The sequence below is a fragment of the Schistocerca gregaria genome, chromosome 5 (assembly GCF_023897955.1).
Source record: "Schistocerca gregaria isolate iqSchGreg1 chromosome 5, iqSchGreg1.2, whole genome shotgun sequence".
NCBI lineage: Eukaryota > Metazoa > Arthropoda > Insecta > Orthoptera > Acrididae > Schistocerca > Schistocerca gregaria.
Genome location: NC_064924.1, coordinates 409,352,677 through 409,365,124, shown reverse-complemented (window position 1 = coordinate 409,365,124; position 12,448 = coordinate 409,352,677).

The window sequence follows — 12,448 nt, the reverse complement described above, 5'->3', positions numbered from 1 at the left end:
CAAGGCGTCCCCCAAACATCACGAAGTCCAGCTACCGCCCCTCACCGCGGTGGAGGCCACTGGGGTGAGTGTTTCCACTATAGGCCGCCGGGGGGACTGCTCCAGGAGGCAGAATTCGACGCCCTGCTGGCGTTGCGCGGGAAGATCTTCACTGCGGGCGACTTGAACGCCAAGCACACGCAATGGAACTCCCGCATCACCAACGCCAGCGGCCGCCGCCTACTTTGCGCCACACAGCGGCATGGCGCGATAGTACTGGGGTCCTACGACCACAGCGTCTTCCCCCATCGGGGCCAGCCTGACGTGCTCGAAGTCGCCGTAATGAAAGGTGTCGGGCACTTCACGTCTGCCACCGTTAGATGCGCCATGTCGTCCGACCACCTTCCGGTGGTCTTCGATATGGATGTCATTGGTGCCTCTATGCCGACCGACCGCCGCAACTTCCGCGACATAGATGAGGCCAGATTTCGTGCCGAGATCTTAGATCGCCTCGAAGGCGCGCCCGACACGGATGTACAAGGGGCCGATGCAGCATTGGCCTTCTTCACCCGACACACTCTCGGCGCAGCAAAGGCGACCACTCCCAGGCAGGAGAAATGTCGCGCCAAGTCCCGCCGCACATCTTGGAGACGATCTCACACAAAAAGCGCCTCTTTCGGGAGTGGCAGCTCACGCGGCTGCCCGAGACGAAGTGCCGCCTCCACAGGGCGCGGCGCGAGATCCGGGCCGCCATAGAGGATGACCGGAATCGTGACTGGGCTGGCCTTGTGGCCGCCCTTACGTTGACAGATGGCAGTGCTTGGCGGACGGCCAGGCGCTTCCTTCGCCGTCACCAGAGAGTCCCGTCCCTCCACGTGGGTGCGAACGTTGTCTGCGAACCGGATACGAAAGCCAGCATCTTCGCGGACACGTTAGCAGAAAATTTCCAGCCTGCCTCTGGCGTGTTCGATGCCGACTACGTCCACCTAGTGGAAGACCGCCTACCGGTTTTCCTCACGGCTCAATCCCAAGAAGGCAGGTGCCACGGATGGTGTCACCAACTCCTGTTCAGACTTTTACCGCCAGACGTACACCAGCCTCTGGCGGACATCTTCAACAGCATCCTCTGCTCTGGGACTTTCCCTTCCGCGAGGAAACACGCGGAAGTGGTTGCCATCCCCAAGAGCGGCAAGGAACCCCGCCAGGTCGTTTGTCAGTCGTCATTAATGTCTTCTCCTCCACATACGCAAGTAGGTAATTACATGAGAAGTTGGGCACAAGACGATAATGCCATGGTTTTCGATTCATTACAGTCTTGTCCTCACTGGTGTGGGAATACAGAGAAGATATGAGACCGTTAAGCGATGAACGTAAGCTAAAGTGGTTCAGGTGACCACTCGCAATAAGCAGAAAATCCGTGTTCTAGTCCCTGTATGGCACAGATTTTCATAAGTCACTAATAGGTAGCACATCTATGTATCCAACATGATCTCAAGGCATTGGCATTCAGCGAATTAATTTCGAACTAAAAAATTTTAAGTAATTCATCCCTACACCCTCCAAATGAGTGGCTGCCGTACAATCCTTCCCTCTTCCACTTTAGCATAGCATCGACTTTATAAGCATGGTGATTTACTGAAGGTTAATTTAGGCAGGAGGTACTCTCAAACGACCTTAAAAGCTTAGGAAAGTTGGTTATTGTTAAATGATAATTAATTATGTTGAGGGGTATAATTTTGCAATATTCATTTTCATTCAGAGTCTTTCCAGAGACGTCAACTGTTATACGGAAATTTTACCTGATAATCTTGTCTCACAAAGGTGTTCTGGTTGACCAATTGCGACAACTGAAATGTGCAGAGGCGTGGCTACAAGGGAAGATGGCCATGTGCAATGGCGAGGTGGTCGTGTGACCACTTGTTACATTATGTAAGTTATTATTTCACTTTAGTAGAGCATAAATGTAGAAAGGAGGAGTTGGTACGTTTAACAGGAGTTGTCGTAACTTTAAGAACGTAAACATTCATAAAGTTTGTCTTGAGTAGCATATGAAACATGTGTGGCAGAAGTATAATCTAACAATAAACCGTTCATAACATTAGGCGTATACTGAGCACGTACAGGTGACATTAATCTGTTCATAAATCAATCAGGCTTTATGGGGCCCGTTTAACACAAAAAACACACCAGTAGTGGTTTCTGGTGATTGTAATGTACGTTTTCTTAAAACCTCTTTCCATCAGAATTTATTACAGTCAGTAAAACTATCTTTCAGCTTCATTCCTATCATAAACTTCCCAACTATTTGTTTATAGATAGTCACGGATAATATCTTTATAGAAAGATGTAATGAACAAAATTATATTCTCTAAGCAATTTCCGAAAAGCATTTGAAGCAGTACCACACGATCATGTGGGGTTTCTGGCGAAATTTGTGGCTGGATTGTGCACTTATCAGTAGGGTGGACGTAGCATGTTATCGTGGATGGAGAATCATAGTCATATGTAGAAGTATCTACAGGTGTGCCCCACGGAAGTGTGTTATGACCCTTGCTGTTCATGTTGTATATTAATGACCTTGCAGACAATGTTAATAGTAATCTCAGACTTTTTGCACATGATGCAGTTATCTGTGTCGAAGTGCTGTTTGTAAGAAGAATCATAAATATTCAGTCAGATCTTCATAAGATTTCAAAGTCGTCCAGGTACTGGCAGCTTGCTTTATAGTTCGAAAATGTAAAATCTGTGCACTCCAGAAAACGAAACATCGTAATATCCTATGACTATAATATTAATGAATCACTGTTGAAATCGGCCAACTCATACTAATTGAATGATCATATTGGCACAGTCATGGGTAAAAAAGGTGACAGACTTCGTTTATTAGTAGAATACTGGGAAGCGCAATCAGTCTACAAAGGAGATTGCTTACAAATCAGTTGTGCGACCGGTTCTAGAACATTTTTCAAGTGCGTGGAACACATACCAAATAGGGCTAACAGGGGATATTAGACTGTACAGTAAAGAGAAACAAAAATGGTCCCAGGTTTGTTTAATCCGCGGGAGAGTGTCACAGAGATATTGAAGGAATTGAACTGGAAGACTCTCGAAGATGGCCGTTAACTATCCAGAGAAAGTTTCAAGAACCGGCTCTAAATGACGACTATAGGAATATACTACAACTCCCTACGTATCGCTCACATAGGGATTGTGAGGATATTGTTGTTGTTATGGTCTTCAGTCCTGAGACTGGTTTGATGCAGCTCTCCATGCTACTCTATCCTGTGCAAGCTTCTTCATCTCCCAGTACTTACTTAAACCTACATCCTTCTGAATCTGCTTAGTGTCTCCCTCTACGATTTTTACCCTCCACGCTGCCCTCCAATGCTAAATTTGTGATCCCTTGATGCCTCAGAACATGTCCTAGCAACCGGTCCCTTCTTCATGTCAAGTTGTGCCACAAACTCCTCTTCTCCCCTATTCTATTCAATACCTCCTCATTAGTTATGTGATCTACCCATATAATCTTCAGCAATCTTCTGTAGCATCACATTTCGAAAGCTTCTATTCTCTTCTTGTCCAAACTACTTATTGTCCATGTTTCGCTACACTCCATACAAATACTTTCAGAAACGACTTCCTGACACTTAAAATTGTACTCGATGTTAACAAATTTCTATTCTTCAGAAACGCATTCCTTGTCATTGCCAGTCTACATTGTATATCTTCTCTACTTCTATCATCATCAGTTATTTTTCTCCACAAATAGCAAATCTCCTTTACTACTTTAAGTGTCTCATTTCCTAATCTAATTCCCTCAGCATCACCCGACTTAATTTGACTACATTCCATTATCCTCGTTTTGCTTTTGTTGATGTTCATCTTATATCCTCCTTTCAAGACAATGTTCATTCCGTTCAACTGCTCTTCCAAGTCCTTTGCTGTCTCTGGCAGAATTACAGTGTCATCGGCGAACCTCAAAGTTTTTATTTCTTCTCCATGGATTTTAATACCTACTCCGAATTGTGAGGATAAGATTACAATAATTACTGCGCGCACAGAGGCATTGAAACAACGATTCTTCATACGTGAATGGAACGAAAAGAAACCCAATAACTGGTACAATGGGATCTGCTCTGTGCCATGCACTTCACCGTGGTTTGCAGGGTATAGATGTAGATGTAGAATGGCCTCTCAACATATGACACGCCATTTAATTTGTTAAATGATAGTACCCTCTGAAGAGGATACACAATCTACTAAATTCAGCATGGTAATCAGTAGGCCAAAAATTGATTGTTTTAGGGCACTGCTCAAAGACATGAACTGTAAAAATGTGTATAGTGCTCACTAGATAAATGGAAAATACACTTTTGTTACTAAAGTTCCCACCTTATTTGAATGCTGTTTCCCCTATACTTCACACAGAGCACACCAAATTCTACAAAGAAATCACTGATTGCTCTAGGAATAAAGATACCCTGTATAACGAAAAGACATGTGTATCTGTCAGAAAAATCTCTGATGTTGATGCTATAGCTCATTACAAGCCATACTGCAAAGCATTAAAGATAGTAACCTGGACACCGAAGGAAATGCACTACGAGAGTAGAACAATCACATCAGATACAATAAAATCAATATGCGATATAGTGAAGGAGGTGACTGGTAGAGCGAATCATGAAGCGCAAATTATACATAAATAAGAAATGTGTGCAGTGTTACAAGACTGTATAACATACATTTCGTAGCTGTTACTGAAAAGATGAGGTTGTCGGGTTCAGCAGAAACTGCCACGGGAATCTCACACAAGTCATTCCAGATAACTTCAGTAATATGAATATGATCCTCACCACACCAATAGAAATAATTCCTCAGTAAAATCTTTAAAATCATTGAATTCTTGTGGTTATGATGCTGTATCAACAGAGTTAATTAAACAATTTCCTCCCAAGTCTAGTAACATATTAACGTATCTGTGTAACCAGACAGTTATCAGTGGAACTGTTCCTGAATCGGTTAAATAATTATGTAAAAGTTAAGATATTGTTTAAGAAAGAGATGAAGAAATATCGTCAGATTTACGTCCAGTTTCACTTTTACTAGAATTCCCGAAAATTTCAGAAAAGATAATACATAGTGGACTTGTTAACCATTCGACACCATAATGTATTGCCAAATCCACAATTCAAAGTTCCAAAGGCTCCTGATATTGAGAAGGCTATTTGCACATACAGCGAGAAAGTATTGAATTCATTAACCAATAAATGAAAGGCAACTGGCATAATTTGCGATATGTCAAAGGCATTTGACTGCGAAATCACAACATCCTTTTAAGTAAATTAGAAATTTTCATAGACGTTAAAAAAAGACACACTACATGCAGTTTATAAGCTGTAAGATGTTTCCTAACTTTATAAGCCTAAAATATGACTGCAAACAAATAAAAGAAGTTTACAGTGTTAAATTCTTGAGACTAAACCTTGATAATAAACTGGGAGGTGCATATCACATAAATGCTGAAGTGCCTCAACAAATTTCTGTTTGCAATACGAATGTTGTCAGACATAAGTAATATCAAAATAAAAAATCTGGCATGCTATGTTTACTTTCATTTCATAATGCCATATTGAATGATTTTTTAGGTAACTCATCAAGCCAAGCTAAAGTGCCTGGGTTCAAAAACGGTGATATGAGTTATTTGTGGTGTGAACTCAAGAACATCCTACAAGGATTCTAACTACTGCTTCCCAATAAATTTATTCCTTTATGAAATTTGTCACTAAAATTTTTCGTTTTCAAAACAACAGTTCAGCTCTTGACATCGAAATCAGAAATAAGAATAATCTTCACAGATCTAAGTCATCTTTCCCGACACTCTGTGACCACAATGACACTGAAACGGAGGACTACACAGAAAAGCCCGAAATACGAAACGTCTTTATCCAGAACTGTTTCACAGGGGCAGATGAAACTGTAGTGCTTACTTTAAGCGTTGAACGAAAGAGAAAGTTTATGCGATAGAAAAGCAGCTAAAATAGTTCAGCTGTGGTGGAAGCACTGGACCTGACGCATTGGTTATGCGAAAGAGCTTGACCCACTTCTAGCATAAATGTACGGTAGACCTATGGAAAAGTGAAGTATTCCTGATGTCTGGAGTAAATCACAGATCCTTCCTGTTTTCGAGAAGGGTCATCGAACAGACACACGAAAGTATAAGCCTACATCTCTGACCTCGATCAGTTGTAGAATTTTGAAACATGTTTTCTCCTCGCATATTGTAACACTTCTGGAGGCTGAAAATCTCCTCTGTAGGTACCAACATGGGTTCCGAAACAACGATCGTGTGAAACTCAGCTCGATGTGTTTGTCCACGAGACCAGAAAGAAGTACATATAGGCAGCCAGGTAGACAGAGTGTTCCTCGACTTGCCTAAGGCGTTCGGTACAGTTCCTCGCTACTGCCTAATAAACAAAATACGATCGTATGGAACAGTAGGCCAGCTGTGTGATTGTATTGAAGAGGTTGTAGCACACAGGACACAGCAAAAAATGGTTCAAATGGCTCTGAGCACTATGGGACTCAACTGCTGTGGTCATCAGTCCCTTAGAACTTAGAACTACTTAAGCCTAACTAACCTAAGGACATCACACACATCCATGCCCGAGGCAGGATTCGAACCTGCGACCGTAGCAGTCGCACGGTTCCGGACTGCGCGCCTAGAACCGCGAGACAACCGCGGCCGGCCAGGACACAGCATATCGTTCAGAATGGACAGAAGTATTCAGACAGAAGAGTAATTCTGGGCGTGCCCCATGGGGAGCGTTATAGGATTATTAACTTTCACAACATTTATAATTGACATAGTAGATATCGTCGGAAGTTCCATGAGGCTTTTCATAGATGATGCTGTTTTATACAGAGAAGTCAAGCCTCTAGGAACTTGTAGCGAAATGCAGGAAGCCTTCAGAGGATTGGCGCTTGGTGCAAAGAGTGGTAATCGGCCCTCAACGTAAACAAAGGTAACATATTGCGAAGACCGTTAATTTACGCTTACACGATTGCAAAACTATCATTGTAAGCAGTTACTTTGAGCAGTGCTGCCGCTCGCGTTGGCGCTGTTGGTAGGTTCCCCCCTTGGTTGGAGGCCAGACCGTAATGTTTAGTTGAGATGGTTGTGGTTGTTTGTCTTCGTGTTGACTGGCGCCATTCGTTTTGTAAGCATTGCCTGTCCGCTAGTGGCGGCAGCGGCGGTTATCGATATGTAGTAACTGTTGCCCTATATTTGGGGCGACGCAGTCGTTTGTCCGTGTCGTGTGAGTGGCGCAGTTCGGCTGGGGACTCGGGAGGAGCCATGTCCGCGCAGTGCGCTAACACGCCGGGACCGCTGGCGGCGCACATGGGCTGCCACATGGAAGGGTTGTGGTCACGAGGGTACACAACCTTGTGGTAAACCAGATGCAGCAAGCTTTAAGATGAGAGCATTTCAGTTCAAGTAAAGAAACCCCACCATTGTGATATCCCACGTTTCTCCAGATCTCTGGGTTCGTGTTGCTGCTCGTAGTGTCGCCGAGGCGAAGAGCAGAGAGTGGAGTGCTTTTGGCGTATTGTTCCATCGTTGCATTTGGTTTATCGGACGTCAGGTAACCTCAGTAAGATTATCATTAGTCATTGCTAGACTGCCACTAGTCTGAATTACAATCTTGTGAAATGAATGCAACTCTTGGTTGCCTATCTCATCGCTCACGAAAAAGTTTGTTGCAGGATCCTCTCAGAGGTCGATTCCTGGAGCACCGTCTGTGGCCACTTGGTTCTTGTCTTTTATTATCTCAATATCTTAATCGCTCCTGGTGATCAGTTCCTTGTTTTTAATTAACCCTTCCTATTGTATTTCCTGTTTTACAGCAGATTTGAATTTTTTTTAATATTATTGCTGTCCCTGACATGTGGTGATCACTTGCCTGTCTTTTTAAATTAACCTTTGCTATAGTATTTGATGTTTTACAGCAGGTTTTTAAATTTTTTATATAATTGCCATTCTTGGCGTTACAGTAGGTTTTTAAATGGTTGTGTTACCAAGTTTACCATCATTTCATCTCACTCGTTTGGTGATCAGTTGCTTATCTTTTTAATTTAACCTTTGCTATTGTTGGCTGTTTTACAGCAGGTTTTTAATTTTTTTTATATTATTGCATACCTGGCGTGCAGGGCCTTCAGCCGTTATCACAGTGGCTTGTTTTTTTTTTAAACATTATCTATATCTGTATTTTATGGTGATTCGCTAAATTGTAACACGCTGAAAACACTCATACAGTTGTTTTAATAACGTATGGCTTTTTTATTTTTTGTTGAGTCTGGAATTACTGTTTTAAAAAATAAATATGTGTAACTGAAAAAGGCCCCGTCCACACCGGGCGAGGTGGCGCAGTAGTTAGCACACTGGACTCGCATTCGGGAGGACGACGGTTCAATCCCGTCTCCGGCCTTCCTGATTTAGGTTTTCCGTGATTTCCCTAAATCGCTTCAGGCAAATGCCGGGATGGTTCCTTTGAAAGGGCACGGCCTATTTCCTTCCCAATCCTTCCCTAACCCGAGCTTGCGCTCCGTCTCTAATGACCTCGTTGTCGACAGGACGTTAAACACTAACCACCACCACCACCACGCCCCGTCCACAATTGTAACGTAACTCATCCCACCCTCCCCCCAATCCTATGACGTCATCCACCCACTTCCACCACCACCTCACCCACGCAAATGGTGGGAAACAGTTGCTATCCAACAGTTGGAGAGGAGATGAGGGAAGAGTCTGTGACAAAGTCGCTGCCAGGACGGTGGATTTCCGGCGAGGTGATGAATAGATTTGAAATTCTAAGAGAATAAGAATATTATTGGAAAAATTACTGTACGAACTTGCACCTACTAAGATATTCCAGACAGCTGCTCCATCAGAATAACAGTTTTAAAAACATCAGCTATTTCCAACTTGTTTGATCATAGGTCTTTTGTTATCTAGTATTCCTACTGGAATCACATTGTCACCCCTATGTAAAAGACATGGCTTCTCTGCCCTGGTAGAGATAAACTTGAGGAATTTACCATGAATATAGCTGCTAAAACCACTACACACACCTGAAAGTCTTCGATAGTTGGAATTCTCCTTCTACCACTAAGTTGAAGGTTACTCGACACTTTACAGCAAAACAGGTAGACGTAAAGAATCACATACATGCTTATACACCAAAAAAAATACTGTCACAACACACTCGAAGCACGATAACACCAGCACAAACGCATTTCTCGCCGACAAAAGTACACTAACGTTACCTTCTCGTGCGGCAGGTGGACTAAAACTGTTTACTGCCATTTCCTGGCGTGGGGTGGTGCTGGGGAATGGATGACATCAAAGGAATGGAGGATAGGTTGGAGACCTAAGTTACTGGAGGCACTAGAATTGCCCTGTTTCCAATGAAAATTAGAATTTCCGCCTTAATGTCAGTGCGACATTGCCACATCTATGAGAGCCATCTTGGATCTGTCATCTTGGAAAAATTTGGTAACAATACAAACTGTCCCAGAAACCGCCAAACCCCACTACCAGGGGCTTTTTGAAGGAATACATTACATGACTTTTAAATGTCACGTAAGAGTTTCTATGAAAGGATTTCACTTAGGAGAGACCTAGTTTAACTTCTCCAATTATTGTCGTACTTAGTACAGATAATGCGAATGTTTGTAATATTCATGATTTTCACACGAACTTTGCTTTGCTTGACTATCATAATAGAATACTCATATCAGTATTTATCTTAACGTTCCTTACATTTCAATGATTTCAGTGAATTGAGGTTGATTCTGTGCTAATAATTAAGTTGTGTGTAAACTCTGGAGTGTAAAGGAGGTAGTGTGATTCTGTTGCTCGAAGGATTATAGAAGTGCAAAGCCACAATTGAGAGTCTGACGACACATTAACAGTCGAGGGCGCTGAGTTTTGGAGGTATGAGTTTTGTTTTTTTTCGAAAATTTTACGCTTTTTCAGAAAAAGGAAGAATAGCAGTGTAAGGAGACCGTTGTCGAAACGATTATTAAAATAATCGAGCACAACCACCACATTCAGGTGAATAACATATCGGTGGTATTCTAGAAGGTTCCAGGAGGAGCAGATCGGACCAACAGGTGAGAATTCTCCTATTAAATCGCGTGCGCGAGCGGCAGGAGTAGTTCACAGTTAGAAGGATGGCCGATGATGACGGACTGTATGTGGCCCCAGTGTTGGAGAAAGATTAACAAGCCAAAGAATTATTTGCTTTATTAATATTTTCAGAAATACACTAAATGGACGAATTGTTTCTATATATGTGGAAGAAGTTTTTTAAACACATTTGTAAAGTACCAAATGTTCAAATGTGTGTGAATTCCTAAGGGACCGAACAGCTGAGGTCATCAGTTCCTAGATTTACACACTACTTAAACTAAATTAAACTATCTTATGCTAAGAACAACACACATACCCATGGCCGAGGGAGGACACGAACCTCCGGCGGGAGGGGCAGCGCAATCCGTGACATGGCGCCTCAAACCACGCGGCCACTCCGCGAGGCTGTAAAGTACCGGAAGCTACAAGTGGAAGGGAGATCGGGGAATGTTACCAGTGTGCCCACCATTAATACGACATGGAAGTCAGAAAATTATTAAAGTGACAGTCAGTATTATCGGATAGTGGAAAAAGTTCTCTTTTGAGGTAATGAGTCAGTTTAATCCTTCTGAACCAATTCATAAACTTTATTATTTTCGATGTAGCGCAGACCAAATTAGTGCTTTCAGACTGTGAGACCGACGGGGACTATTTACTTGTCTCTTGTCTCTCTTACGGACATTTTAGAAGCGGGAATCGATAAATGTTTGAGCTCTACAGCTTTGAAACTGCAGTTGTATGGCTACACAAAAAATAATGTGCGTAAGACGGCATACTTCACTCATATCTAACAGCGTTGTACCGTCTGAAGGACGAGGTCCCATGTCAAAAGTTGGTACCCCACGTGGTAACCACAAGTAAGGGGCCGCTCATGGTGGCCGAGCGGGCTAGGCGCTTCAGTCCGGAACCGCGCGACTGCTACGGTCGCAGGTTCGAATCCTGCCTCGGACTTTGCTGCACTATACTTTGCTGCACACAACTGCAATTTCTGGCATAATGAATGTCGTACACGCCGCAGTACATCTGCTGTAATGTCGCCGCAGGCTGCCTCAATACGTTGTTTCGTATCCTCTGGGGTTGTAGGCGCATCACGGTATACATTCTCCTTTAACGTACCCCACAGAAAGAAGTCCAGAGGTGTAAGATCAGGAGAACGGGTTGGCCAATTTATGCGTCCTCCACGTCCTATGAAACGCCCGTCGAACATCCTGTCAAGGGTCAGCCTAGTGTTAATTGCGGAATGTGCAGGTGCAACATCATGCTGATACCTCATACGTCGACACGTTTCCAGTGGGATATTTTCGAGCAACGTTGGCAGATCATTCTGTAGAAACGCAATGTATGTTGCAGCTGTTTGGGCCCCTGCAATGGAGTGAGGACCAATGAGGTGGTCAACAATGATTCCGCACCATATATTTACAGTCCACGCTCGCTGTCGCTCTACCTGTCTGAGCCAGCGAGGATTGTCCACGGACCAGTAATGGATGTTCCGTAGATTCACTGCCCCGTGGTTTGTGAAACCCGGTTCATCGGTAAACTGATAGAACTGCAACGCATTCTCTGTTACTGCCTGATTAAAGTCGTCACCATGTAATTGATGATGTAGCGACACATGAAACGGGTGAAAGCGGTGACGATGCAGTATGCGCATGACACTACTTTGACTCAGTCCAGCGGCTCTCGCAATGTCCCGTGTACTCATGTGTGGGTTCATGGCAACAGCAGCTAACACACCATCTGCACCCGCTTCTCCTATGACTAGCCTGTTACGAGCCCGTTTGCGTGCTACGACCATACCTGTTGCATACAGTTGGCGGTAGATGTTTTGCAATGTGCGGCATGTTGGATGCTCTCTGTCCGGGTACCGTTCTGTATACACCCTGCAGGCTTCAGCTGCATTTCGTCGACACTCGCCATAGATGAGTATCATCTCCGCCTTTTCAGAGTTCGAATACACCATGGTCACAGTTCCTACAACACTACACTATCACAGACGTCTGGTAACACGGTGTACTACAGTTGGTCTGGGTGCGGAGACGAATGCAGAATAACAATAGCAGCAAGCGCTACATGCGGACACTGCGACAGCTAGGCCAAACCACAACAGTGCACTACAGCCACACTCGTAAACACGGTCGTCATCGTAAACATGTCCCTGCAGATGCTGCTCGCCGACCGTGGCCCGTGTTTGTTACAACACGCAACTGAACGTCGGAGGTTTCAAGCGTCAACTTTAGGTTACAATATCTCCGGATGTAATTAACATTTTACAATGCA